This window comes from Melanaphis sacchari, unplaced genomic scaffold (genome assembly GCF_002803265.2).
Source record: "Melanaphis sacchari strain LSU unplaced genomic scaffold, SCAv2.0 Contig40_pilon_pilon, whole genome shotgun sequence".
NCBI classification, from domain to species: Eukaryota; Metazoa; Arthropoda; class Insecta; order Hemiptera; family Aphididae; genus Melanaphis; species Melanaphis sacchari.
The window spans coordinates 2068707-2084095 of record NW_020271264.1 but is presented as its reverse complement, the minus strand read 5'-3'; the positions used below and the strand labels follow the sequence as shown (position 1 = coordinate 2084095).

Here is a 15389-nt window from a genome sequence, read left to right as displayed (position 1 = left end):
TATTTTCGTTAATACCCGATGTCATAAAATCTTGAACTTTTAACACTTATAAAAGTAAAAACTGTTAACAGTCTTATCAATATTATCAATATTTTTTAATTAATGTGTATAAAAGACACGAGGAGCCATCGATTTTGTAGAAAAGTATTGTTGTATAAGTATGACCGTTTTTCTACCATTTTCTTGAAATTCGCAGATTTTGACTATTCAAAATAACATCTAGATTCAACATTGGAGTCTATTCACTACTATAAAATGTAATGGCAAAACACACCTTTGTAATACCAATACATAATAGACTTACAGACTGTAATAAATAATAATAATGTATGAGTATTACGCTTTTTTTTTTTAGTAATATATATATACGATTTTGGTTCATTTATTTTTCTAATAACTTTTAAAGCACTGAATAACTTTTAATGTTCAATAGATGAGTTTTTATACAATGGAACAAAAATATTCATTTTTGAATGATTTTTTTTTATTATTATCTTTTGAAACTAACAGAAATATTACCGAAAGAAAAAAAATGTAATTTTAATAATTATTATTATTATGGTTTTGATATCTAATGAAAAATATTAGCTCCGATTCGAATCTTGCTTGATTGTAAATACAATACATGGTCTACCAAAATATTGTAAATATTATAAATATTGAATGAATAACAGAGAAGAATATCTTATTATACGCACATATCGATCACCATTTGGCTTTTAAATTATTATGTTTTTTTCTTTTTACATATCCGGCACAAAAGCAATTTAATATACGAAATGCAAGTTGATTTGTATTTTTGATAGAAAATCTATCAAATATAAAATTAAATATGACCATTATATATTTTATTATAATTCACATGTTTAATAAATCTCGAAATTTCAAAAAAAAAAAAAGTTTTTATTTTATTTGAAATTGTTTTGTCTTATCATGCGCATTGTTTTAAATTAAATAATTTACTTTTATTATACATAACATACGTATCTTATAATAATACTTTACACATTTGCAGTTATTTTGTGTAGTTTTAGTAATCTAATAGAATAAATTAAATATTTGTCAATATTAAATCACAGAATAATGTTTAAATAATAATTATATGTTAATTTGAAATATTCAATATTTTAATAACGCATAGTACAATATTTTTAATTTAAATTTCATGATATTGCTTAACTTAAAACTGAAGTAGTGCATTTTAATTTTTAAAAAAATGATAATTGATAATTTAACCATAGAATACTGAGATAATAATTATGTGTAACACAAAATATGTGAGTACATATTATTTAAGAGTAATATACGCAAAAAAAAATTAAACAAAAAGTAATATTTTTTTAATTATTAAAAAAAGCTATATTTTATGTAGTATAAAGACATAATTTAAATTCTATAACTAATTTTTATTTGTTTCCAAATAATACTGGACGAAAAATACAATAATTTATGCTTTATAATTTTAATGCTCGTTAAAATTTAGTGTCTTTAAAAAAAAATAATAATTGTAAACTATTTTAAAATTTGGTTTATAATTAAAGAAGTATATATTTATATCATGGTATATTTAATGAAAATATTTCATTTGGGCATAAAATTTTTAATACTATTTTTAGATTTGTATTATCTATGCTTCATCGATTTTAGACATGATATAATTGTACGAATTAATACTACATGTAATTTAGCGTTTTAAACAGTTCAATTATTTTTTTAAACAATTAATTTAACTTCTATATCAGCTATATTTTATACAATAGTTAATAGCACACTCTATGAAAAAATACATTTTAGTTACGTTAATAGCAAAGCCTGTGAATTTGGTTTGCTGTCTCGGTTAAAATCCAAAAACTATAAATAATATTTTTATTTTTTTTTTGTTATTTCAGCATTCAGATCTAAATCAGTTATATCAGAATGTAGAACAACATCGATTATTTTTCGTAGATCAAATCAGTCTATAATTTAACTCCAATGTATTTATTATTATTGTTTTATATTTTTACTGTAATTCGATGTAGTAAAAAATAAAAGTAGATTTGCGGTATCTACATGATGTATTGTTTAGTATATTTTTTCAAACAAACAAATATACTCAGAGTATCAGAAGTTGTGTTTCTACATTATTATATAATATATATATATATATATATCATAATATAATATTATCCTTTGCTTATATCCGGAAAAATAAACAAAAACGTCTTTACTTGGTCTATCTTTAACTACAAAGTGTTATTATTACAATGTTTGCAATATTCTTAATTCTCGATTTTGTGTCACCTATATCTGTAAAGTTATGGGTTTTAATCAACTTTTTCATTCTTGAAACTAAAGATATGAGAATATCCGTACTCCAATGACTGCACGGAATAAGATCTTTTGTGTTTTTGTTATTGTTATGAAAACTCTCTTGGGGCAAATAATTCATCAGGACCAGTAGCGCACAAGACCTACTACATACAAAAAAAACATACTTTCTATATACACACACATATATATATACATACATACTCGTATATTATACAGATTCAACAAAGTGAGAAAATACGAGTGAAAAAGAAAGAAGAGAGCGCAGTAAAATAAGTAGCAAAAGCCGGATTTCGCACGAATTTGTTTCATGTACCATCTTTCTCTTCTCTCTCACCCCTTTAACTAACCACCACCCAACGCTCTCTTCTACTATCGATAAGAACGTAACGGTCAGATTTTATTTCTGGCTCCACCACCCCCGAGGGTACTATCCCCTTTCCCAAACAACTTCATCTTGCCTCTCGTCTCTTCGAAGTTCACTACCTTCTTTCCCTTACTCCCTTACTCACTTCCAGCCATCCGTGGTGTTGAACTTATTTTATGACTTTATCGATTCCACAAGCTCTCTGTGTGTCGTTTTGTGCCACGCTCCACCGTTACTTCACTAGACCCCTCACCCAACCCTTCACAATCTTCTCTCCGATGGATACAGCTTTATACTTCCATACACGATTACTTTCGACACACAATTGCACTTACACATACAATCACCCTTCTCTTCCACCCTACTACAGTTCTATATTTTCGAAAGACGTTAATGGCCATCGTTTACAGAACGTGTGTAGACCAGAAAAACAGAGAAACACCAGATTATGATCGGGCAAGACGATCTCTGAGAATAAATTCGTTCACATCGCTTGTTGTTTTTCGTTTTTATAGCTAATTCTTCTTTTTAATCTAAAAACGTCAAGTTTATAATGATAATAATACCTATAATGATATAATCCAGATTTTTTTAATAAATCAAGATATTTTCTGTTGGCTAATATTAAGCTATTAAATTCATAATCAACTTGTTAACCTAAGATTAAATATATAGAGAGTGTTTAGAACTATTTTTCCCAACGGCTGCCATGAAATGAGAGCATATTTAATCAATTAGATTTAATCAGAAAGTATGTTTTTACATACGTAAAATGACTGAAACTTATTAACAGTATCGTATGTATAGAACGTAAAAAGACAGAATTATTATAATTTCTATTATTGTTTACCAAATGAAATTAGCACAATAAACATAGTTCATATATATGTATTTAAAATGTAATTATTTTACTCTTATGTGCTTGTCATTCGCCCTTTTGTTTTATATTATATTCCCTGAAAACTTTAGGAACATTTGAATTCTATAACGTTTCGTCATATAAATAAATACATATACTGAAATTAATCTAATTACATTTCACTTATATATAGTAATGATCTAAACAAGACCAAGACCAAGACATTCAAAACCTTGGTCTTGCAGACTTAGTCTTGGTCTTGGTCTTGATCTTGCGCAAGACTTTTGTAAGACTCTTGCTATTTTCATAAAATATATAAAAAAAATGAAATACCTGTGTGTGGGTTTTTAACAACCTTTAGATGAAACTTAGGTCTAATATATTAAATATATTAATAATTCAAATATTAACATAAAAACAAGTCAAATAATTTAATTTTTATTACTAATTATTATTCATTAGTAGTCATTATCTATAATGCTTATAAAAAATTAGTTATTAATTGTTATATATTTTTTTTTTTTTGATGTACGCTTTAAAAAATAATAACAATAAAAACAAATGTATGGTTTGCCCCAAATATTAAATTGCTTAATAATTATATTTGTTATAATGACAATATTTAATATTCATAATTAAAATTGTATTCTTCTTTTATTCACCAGTACAGTTTATTAAATGTTAATATTTCTTTTAATATGCGAGTATATTTGTAATTAATATATGTTTTATTAGGTAAAGGTAAGAAAAAGCTGAAGCATTCGTGTTAAACGTGAGTGTATTACCAACAGAATACAAGTTTACGACAGTAATCAGTAACGATATGCTATACAAGATGTAAAGCGGTGTTGGTGAGTTGCGGCCCAGTCCCAAAATAACGTACGAGTTGCAGCCCGGGTTTATAAAGGGTACGTACGAATTGCGGCACGAGTTTATGAGAGGTACGTACGAATTGCGACCATATAATAATGTATATATATTACATATATATGTAATATATACGTGGCAGTGGGATGTAATATTATTTGAAGCAATTGCTTCATATCTGAATTATATGGGTTGGTAGCCAAGTCCGGGTGGGTGTATAATTGTAAGATCTCAACATAAATATCATGACAAATATTATAATTAATAAAATATAATATAATAATATGCTAGTATGCTACCAAGTCACTGTGCCGACATGCGTGTGTTGTCGTAGTTATTTTAGTTCTGTTTTATAAAATCTAACAAAAGATAACAAATTTTTAAGTTTAGTTTAAGTATAAATGTATATCACAAATATATTAATTTAAATTTAAAATTGTATTAATAATATAATATAATGATAATAATACAAACTTAAATAAATATAATATTATAATGTACATTTTTTTTGGAATAGTAATTTGCGTTAAATTGTTAATTATTTTAAGCTTTAGTAAAACATTATCAGTTATAAACATTAAAGACTGTTGTAAGGAATTCCATTGTTTTTATTTATTTATAATCTAAATTTTAAAATGTGTAAAAAAATTGATTCTCGTTGAGGTGGTCCGTGACGTATCGAAAATTCTCAAAGTGGTCTGTAGTAGCAAAAAGGTAATCACTGATTTATATTATATAAAAATATAATTTCCCATATACATCGCGAATCTTTCATTTATAGTTATGTATATATAACTTAGGTAATGATAATTACTCGGTCGCAACTAACCTATACCTAAAATATTACCGGGCCGCAATTCACCGGTCATCAACACCAGAAACGACAAGTCGAACAGCAACTCACCCTCAGCCATGTATAGGACACTAGATTAGGTACATAATGACTGATACAGAAATATCACACAAACTTCAAAAAATAATAAAAACGCACTCACAATTAAAACGATACCTATTGTAGTTCGTAATGACTTCCAGCAATTATTAATATATTCGAATCAAAGTAGAGGTGTATTATGGACAAAATTATCATATTAGTAGAATAGCAACTTACGACGTCTTTATCGATTTTGGGAAAATAAAATAATTTTACTAATTTGTCAGTATGAAACAATTATGTTATTTTGTAATATTAATTCTAATCATTTCCAATCATTTCTAATCTTTTATTCAATAGTTTTCCATTTTCTTAAATACTGATCAAATTGAAAACAATAAAAATTATTTCTTATTATTTTCTATATAAATTATTATTTAATGAATACTAGATACACTTATGTGTTTTCGGGGAAAAAAAAAAAATTGCAAGAGTCTTGCAACATTGGTCTTGTTTTGGTCTTGATCTTGCAAACCTAATCTTGGTCTTGGTCTTGCGAGACCGCAAAACCAAGACCAATTTTGATTATCACTACTCATATAACACGTTATTAAGTTATAAACTATTGTATTATGTGATACATAAAATAATATGTTATTGTAATTGACAATAACAATAAATAAATTATCGGATTTTAATGAGTTATACGTATACCTAACTATAATAATAAATAATAATAATTATAATTAATAAAAACATTTTAATTTAACTAAAAATAATTATTAGTAAGACAATATTTCCTACGTTTTGTTCTATTATATTATAATAATATCAATATTTTATTATTTGTCGGTATTGCGTCAGTCGGACGTTATACCTAAATAAATGAAAACATGAGTTTAGTATACAGGTCATGCGTATATTGTCTAAACGAATCGTTTTTTGTTATACAAAGAATCTGAAAAGAGAAAAAAAGGAGATTCTGATGGAATAGAAGACCCTTGGGTATAATTCAGTTGAAGAATATATGTTTGGGAGACTACGTTCAAGTTCCGTACGTCGGAGTGCCTGCCAGGACTTATTTCAGCAAATAGGCCCCATTTCTATTCCGTTCCGGACGCTTAATGCTGTTTCTGGTCAGACCAGATATCTACTTTAGTAGGTAGCACGGAATAATATATATGTATGTTTGCAATGGAACCCGAAAAAAATGTATGTACAGTATGTAGGATTAAACGTCAAACTCCCGACTTTGAATTCACGTTTATAATTAAACAAAAATCAATTCGACCTATTATTCCATATGACTACAATATTCATTACTATTGTATAATAATATTTTCAAATTAAAACATTATATTACTCTTATAACTATTATTACTATCAAATAATAATGATTAAACAATACCAGACTCCATAAAAATAGATTAAGTTTTTAAACAATTATCAAATTAAAAATAGTTTTTAGAATATTCTGTCATAAATGTCAAATAACAAGAAAGTTCACTTATTTTAGAATAGGTTTTCTTTGAAAATATTCATCGTTAAAAATTCAAAACAAACGTATTATTTAAAGTTAAAAATTAATCTTACAACAACTGTATAATTTGAAAGTTAAAACCAACTTAATAGTTATGGAAAATAAAAATGTATAGCATTATTTAATATTCAAAAATAGATAATATTATTTTTGTTAAGTGATATTAAGTCGAAAAAAGTACGTTGATCTCTTATAAAAAAAATTAACGTTATGTTTTAAATGGTGTTCAAATTTTTAAATACATAAAAATTGAAATATTATTTATATGTACCAAACTAAATTTTTTATGGAAATACGTTGATATTTATTTATCGTTAAAAGTAAATAAGTTTTGACATTTTTTCGTCGAAATGACTGAATACAATCTTCCAATGAGTGACTTTATCGAATCAATATTCCGCATAATTTTTCTACATCTCTATATGATCACAAATAAATTATATGGTACTATTCTGTTTTTAAGCACAGTTTAATCTTTATCGTTAAATTCAGGTTTTACTATCGTCAAATAATATGCATAATCAATTTGAAGTCTGTTGTTCAGAACGTTAACGCAATAACATTGTAAACGAAATTTTTATCAGGACTTTTCTGTACAAAATTATTGTTTCATTAACATATACATTTAGGAGATCATAATTGATTTAATAATGAAATTGTTGATAGAACCAACTTATAACCTATGTATAACTGCAGGTATGTATGATATAATATACAATCGACTAAACGCATGATTATTGATAAATAACTTATACTATATTATTTTTATCGAAACCTAAAGCCAGTCACAACGAAAAAGAAAGAAAATGATTTGTGAATCTGTCGCCTTGCCAAATCCGGGGACGAGGGCAATAAAATATCCTTTGGCAAAGCGCAATCTGGGTCGGCGTCATCGCCGCCACCTATGCTACCATATTATAACCGCCGAACCAAAAATCCATATCCACCGTCACCCGGTGCGTTGTACATACTGGTGCGTTTTCATTTTCGTTCGGGGTACCATCTGTGCATGAGTGATAAAAATTGAAAAAAGAAATACAAATTTCCATGTATTATTGAAACACGAAGAAACGTAAGATCTCCGAGTAAAAGCAATAATGTAAGTGCAGGTAGAAATTATTACTTACTTCCCAGAAAAGTTGGGCGTGTCAAATAAAATAATTATGCAGGTATGTCGCAGTATAGTTTATAATATGAGACGAAATATACATAAATCTATGAGTTAATTGAATGTGCATTGCAGATTGCTTACATTTAAAAATACTATGAAAAAGTATAAGATAGTATGTTTAGATTAAAACCAAATGTATAAACTATAAGGTACCCGCCTTATATTGTCATATAATATGTACGTTTCATAGGTGATTTTCATATTATTATATTTTAATTATTAATGAAATCGCAAACAACGTAACAATTAGAGAAATCGTAGAAAAAATATTTGTTGTAAGTACCAATTTATTTTTAAAAATTAAATAAAAATATACTTACAATACACGTATACTTAACATTATTATTTATTATGCTCTAAATAAACATAATTTCATACATATTATACAATAGATATTTCAATTTTAGCGGATTAAAATTTTTAATAAAATAATATGCACTAGAAATTCAACCATTCCTATTGTCCGTTTTAATCCATTTTATTAGTAAATACAATTTGAGAATTGTTTTCTAATAAAATATTTTTTCATTACATAATAACTAAATTATTTAGTTTTGTATTGCATAAACTCACCTCACAAATAATTCTTCCCGTAGTTCTTGAAAATTCTCTAAAAATAAAAATAATTATTAGTTTCGAATGCCACATTATCTATCATCGAAAGATGAAACTGAGTCTTTTTATAATTATTATATGATTAATACTTCATCATATAAATATATAAAACAGGCATATTTACAGTGGGGTGATTCAAAAATTATGCTGGGAATCTTTTAATAATGTATTTAATATCACTTCTAATTTTAATATTATTATTAGGTACAATATTTATTATATACCATAAATGTTGATAACATTGACGCACATCAATCAAAATTCAAACGGGTAATTGAGTAATTTCTAAGTTATTAAGGTTTATGTGTTAAGTTTAATAGCCCTTAATAATAGTTATACATAAAATACGAAAAAAATAATAATGATTTATTATAGCACATTATAAAACATTGTATAGAACATTAATACAATTCTTATAAATTATAAAACCGTAATTCCTGATTATATGAATTACTATAACATTCAAATTATTTTAGCCCTTATATTATCTTCTAAAACTATTATTATAAAATATTATTCTTAATATTAATATTTAATAATATAATACTAATCCGAATTTTAATTTATATTTAATAAACATCAACATTTTCAACAAAATCATCGTTAATAATTTCTATACTTAATTAAAAGCATTATTGCTACAAAAAAACCCTTTAGATTATATGATTAATCTATATACTTAAAATTATGGTTCTTGGATATACTTCAAAATTCCAAAATTTAAAATTAATTAATCTATTTGAATAAGTCCAATTGTAATTGAATAAATGGTGATTAGAATAGTTTTTAAATCAATATGTATAAGCGTTACGTCCTTACATTATAAAATTATATATGTACATCAATAATACTTCAATCATACAACGACAATAATAACAACGAAAAGCTATGTATACAGGTATACTATTATTACAAAAAATTATAATATCAAAAAGTAATACAATAATATTATATAAAATGTGTATTTAGGTTGGATATCCGAAAAAATGTTTATTTAAAATTAATTAATTAAATCGCAAATTAGAATTCTTTTTACGGTTATAAATTCTCTAACCATATTTTGACAGATAAAATAAATAATAATAATAATATAACATGGTAAATTTGATGTTCTATCGTCATTTAGAAAAACGGTTTTTTCATCTGCCATCGACTGGAAGTTTTCGAGTTTAAGGTCGGGTCGATTTGAAATCAATCATGTACACAAAAAAACAAAGTATATACGAGCCAAAAATGTTTATATTTTTTGGGGAACCTTATTTGAATTTGATACCAGGAAAAAAATATAGTAGAATATATAAAAACAATAGATTTCTTTTTCTTTTTTCGTGTGATTATTATTGAAAATAGTACAAAAGAATAATAAAATACAATATATTTTCGAGAAACTAAAACTGGATTTAAAGATAACATTTGTTTCGTCAAGGCGATGACGTAGTTTAACTTGTATATTATAGAAGCTATTACCTAAACGATAACTTTTGCAATTCCCACGAAACTGTTTTGTACTTAAAATGGTTTGTAACAATAATGTGTATCAAAAATTCTGACATCATTTTAGTATATTATTTTTTATAGTCACTGGAAAAATGAGATTTTTAAAATTAATATTATTTAGTTAGCTAATAATTATTTATGATTAATTCTTTGCCAACTTTTTTTACGAGAAGGTGGATGCACCTATATCTATGTTTCATTATATTATTATTAAAACGATTAAAAATGAATGTTCAAAGTATTAACAATAAAAAGTTACAAAAATTAGACTATTATTATTATTCGTTATTAAGAAATAGTAACTTCATTATCTTTTCATTAAATTGTCATTAAAATATTGATATACTTTTCTTATGCCTTGTTGAATTAGAACTCATTTTGAGAGGGCCATTACATTTTAGTGAACCATTAAACAATATTTATTTTTTTTTTGTATCTAACTCAGTGTTAATAATTAACTATCTAAAAATACTAACTGAAAAGTGAAAACACTTGCATTAATCATTGCAAACACAGAATAAAAAATGTATTTGTATGTTAAAATGGTTTAGCTAATAAGGTAATTATTGAATAGCTGACATTTTTTGGTCAAAGTTTAATAACTGTCCAGGAAAAATAGATTATTATAAATTGAGAACAATTTTTCAATAAATATAATTTTTAAAAGCCATTTTTTATTTTTCACGTATTTAGGTTTTTAAATAAAAAATAAACGTTTAAAAAATACATTAAAAAAAAATCATAATTATTTTTCAGTCAAGTAATACTTTTTCAATAGAATGATAATTAAAGAAATTAATTGCAACAATTTATATATTAAACATATTCATTCAATTGAATTATTTATATTAATGAGACAGTTTCCACACTTTTATCCGTGTGCATATTATTTTTCATTTGTACCAAAAGACTTTTCAGCAGATTGAATTTATCGAAACGGTTCGTGAGTTGTGACATGAAGATTGTACTAAAGTATAATATATAAGTTGGAAAAATCAATTCATTCGTAAAATAGGAAACGGCAGGTGCCGTAGTAAGAGGTCCGAAGAGGTAAATGTAATCAAAAAGGAGAATTACTTGAAGTCTGATCTGTAGCTATAGTGTACTACAAGCACAGCCGAATCTTAAACAGTCCCTTTCGGTTTTATTTCGACAGTTGTACTTTGTACTTATAATATATAGTTATTGATTAGGTACCCTCGTGGTACACTCGTGGTTGTCCACCGCGTATTATTACAATACTGCAATGATAAGAGTGTATAATAGTTTATTTAAAAGTGAAAATTTTTTATTTTTTTCACATGATAATGCTACGCCTTTAACCGATAATTTAATATGTGTCCACATATAAACGTGAATTTTTCCTTGTGTAATTTTTGTACAAATATATTATTATTATAGTGTTGTACAATATAATACCATGCTTGGAATAATAATATACTACGATATTAACGCGTATCGTACATAAATTGGTCCTAGCGCGTACTTACCCACCAACTAACCCATCCACCTCTAATATTCATTATAATATGGGCAACTTTTACGCAATAATCGTGAAACGCAATTCAGGTGCAATTTATAGGATAATCACTATACACAAGGAGTGTGTATGAGAAAGAGAGAGAGAGTGGGAGAGAAGACCTTATCTCGCCGCCGTGTTGTTGTTATACTTAACCTTTTCCCGATGATTCCGGGTCAACACTGGGGTAGGTGATTTGGGCACTATACCTGTATGCTATAGCGTGCTACAGGGTTGGTTTTTATCCGTGTGTGCGCCGTTAAATTAAACGGTAATCAAGCAAGATGGATCGCTCACGGCAAGTAATCATACATTATATTTTTATTATTATTATTATATACCTAATATATTTTATAGTGTACTTGTATATATTTATGTGTGTGTGGGTCTGGACACGCCCGCATAATGTCTTAATCGTTAAAAAACCACCAAGCAAAATAAATACGTATTTGCACGCGCGGTAGGACGCCAACGGTATATACTTACATAATATTAAATAATATGCATGTATTGGATTATAATATCACAATATATTATATGGTATGGGTGCGACGCCGACGCGCCACCGCCGTCGCGTTATATTATGTCGGTCACACGCAATCAGATCGGCCGCGGTGGAGGAAAGTGTGCGGACTACGATGATGAATATACGCGGTCACTCACCGTATAATAATAATAATATATTACATTACAATATAATACGTTTGTGTGTGTGTGTGTGTGCGCACTCAGTATATATTTAAATTTCCGCACACCTATTACGACGACGATGACGACGCATGTGTACAGGTATATGGTCACACGCCGGAGGTACGACCCTCGAACACGGACACGAGGGACGGGAGGTCTTGGTTGGAGGTGACGGGAGGAAAGCGTATATTTATATATATATGATAATGTATGTACGGTATAGCGTGACCGGAGGCGTGCGATTTATCATGTCCCGTTACACTACCACCGTAGACCATGATCATAGTGGTGCAGCGTGGTAGTAGTTGTGTTGGTGTGGTGTGCGTGTGGCGGCAGTAAGGATACTACGCGCGCGCTAGTTTTGTTTTTTTTTTCGAAAATTTTCCGGTTTTTTATAAACACATATATTATATATACGCACGAAAAACGGTGGAATGCGGGTGATAGTAATATTTTATGAGGACCTAGGGTGGCGAATGAAAACGGTAAAATAAAAAAAAAAATAAAACCAAACCCAATCCCCCGCACATATTATTATTATTATTATTATTATGTACCTATACCGCATAATATCTCATACACTACTTACAATAATATTAATCATGATAATAATGATAACAACAACGACACGAAATGAGCGTAAATATCATACAATAATAATATAACGTGTACTCTGAACAGGATTTCGCTGCGGTCGTCGCCACCGCTGCCGCTATGGGATTCCATCGAAAACGCCCCGACGGATTCATTAAGTTCACGCGGGCCATTGTCGCACTGTCGTATTGTTATTCCGCCACACCACGCCCTTACAAATCGTTCGTTCGCCTTTTGAATTATTACAGCGATATCGAGAATGACGAACGAAAAGAGCTGTGCGTTTGCGGCGGAAAATTTTTTCATCTTACCAGTGGATAAATAGCTCACCGTCTCATTATTGTAGGACCGTGGATGGTTAAGTGGTCGTCGAAAATATTCACGATGTATTATTATTTAATCGCATGTTTTGTTTATGCGATGGAATAGCGATGACGATAACACTATCTTGCATAGCCCAGCCGGGGAATCAATATCATCCGGAAGTAACGAAATCCCGGTTACAAGCTCATGGGCACCGCCGCCGCCACCATTACCACCACCATCGAACGTAAACTGAGGTGCATGAAGAGGGACAACGCCGAATTTCGGGCTTTTATGTTAGATTCGGTGACGGTGGTAAACAAATCCCGAGCGAGGTGTCTAATAATAATATAATGTTATACGACACAGTTATTGTAATTCATACTCTAAGTATTACCACTGGCCAACAATTTCGGTTACTCTCTATATCTTTATAATTAAACATCTAATAAATAATTTATTCACATATAATGTTTTTTTTTTTTTTTTTTTTTATGTTCCTATATAAGTAATAATATCGTAATAGATGAATTTAAACTGCACCGTGCTAGTGGTATGTGTTTTAAAATAGATATCTGAACGCAATGAAAATAAAATGTACGATAAAGGATTATTTTTTTACACATGAAAACAAGACAATTTCATTAAGTTGACACCGAATTTGCACGACAGTCACAACGTATTTTTTTTTATTGTAAACCTAGCGAATTAACGTCCAGTAAAACCAATTTTGTGTTGTTAGCTTAAAAATTATTAAAATTAATTGACCTTATATTAAATTTACAGGTAAGAATATTAAGTAAAGCAACTCGTAGGATTTAAATAATATTACAATTTTAAAAGTAATTCGTGAAAATTATCATCTGAAAGAGTCCGGACTTATCCAAATACATTATAAAAAATTCAGTTAAAAGAACCATCACTTCGTTTAGATGACTTAAATTTCATAAAAAAAAGAAAAGAAAAGGAAATGGTAAAAAATAAGCGTTTTTGATCAAAATTTAAAAATAAATTTGTTTTCAAAAATTACATAAGAACTATCTAAAATTTTCGGAAATTCCATTGCGGAATATAAAAACATGATTCAAAACAAACCAGAATTACAATTTTTTTTTCATAAAGAATAAGTATGTACATACATAATTTATATTTTTATATCAATATGTAATAATTTTAATTTATAATTATAATTTTTTAATTTTTTACTAATAATAATAATAATTATTATATGTAATAATATGCATTTAAGTAAATTAAAATAAAAACAAGATAATAAAATAAAATTCATGAGTATTTTATTTTTTTCCCCACTTTGCCTATAAGATACATTCGGTAATAAGACTCTTTATGCTGGCCCCAAAGTGTGTCTTATAAATAGCGCACGTCAACTATATTTGAAATATTTGTAACTTACATACAATTGAAAATATTAATAAAATCCTATGAGATGACTTTGATAGTTTTCTTAACTTTTAATTTTATAACAGATTAATTGACCCTAATTATTAAATTATCAACACATTATTATAATGAATTCTGTCGAATCAACATTATCTGTGCTGTACGTTTTATAAGACGGATACAATACATCTGCATACCGCGTTATAATTGTGCACATTGTTTAAATATCATGATAGTAAAAATTCAAAGTAAGGTTAACATTAATAATTCATCGAATTCTTTGCTAACGAAAATATCCATAAATTACAAAGTAAACATTAAATGAAAAAGTCGTATGATTATACAAACAACGAAAAAACAAAATATAGGTACATCAATAACATTCTAGACAACTGCCAGCTGAAAAAATAAAATATTTTTGCATTTCATCAATTTAAAAAAAAATTGGTAATAAATATTATTTTGTGAACACTTATTTCTAAGCCACGATAGTTTGTTTTTGTTTCCAAAACTTTTAACACATTACATATCGTCAATTAAAAAGACAAAAACTGTCTAAGAATAATAACAATTTTTCTTAGAAAACATAAATTATTACCGTCGTTTTTAACGCAGTGCATAATATTTAATAAACTATTACGAATAATATTGTGAATTCGTGAATAGCTGAATAAATTGTTACGCAAATACTTAACGAAACAATATAGCATTGCTGTAAACTAAGAAATACTATAATACAGTCATCATGAAAATTGCATAAATTTATGCATTATTGAGTTTGA

The 15389-nt window shown here is 27.4% G+C and overlaps 1 protein-coding gene across 5 annotated transcripts in view; it reads right to left on the bottom strand.

Moving 5' to 3' along the window:
* The window catches only part of LOC112597306, a 210187-nt gene that overhangs the window by 94486 nt on the left and 100312 nt on the right, over positions 1-15389 (bottom strand). For 4 of the 5 annotated variants that reach the window (XM_025343285.1, XM_025343284.1, XM_025343288.1 and 1 more), the window contains one exon: positions 8562-8598. The exons of the other annotated variant lie outside the window; for it this stretch is intronic. The gene's annotated coding sequence lies outside the window, so the exon portion shown is untranslated. The remainder of the gene's footprint in view (positions 1-8561; positions 8599-15389) is intronic. 5 annotated transcript variants of the gene reach the window in all.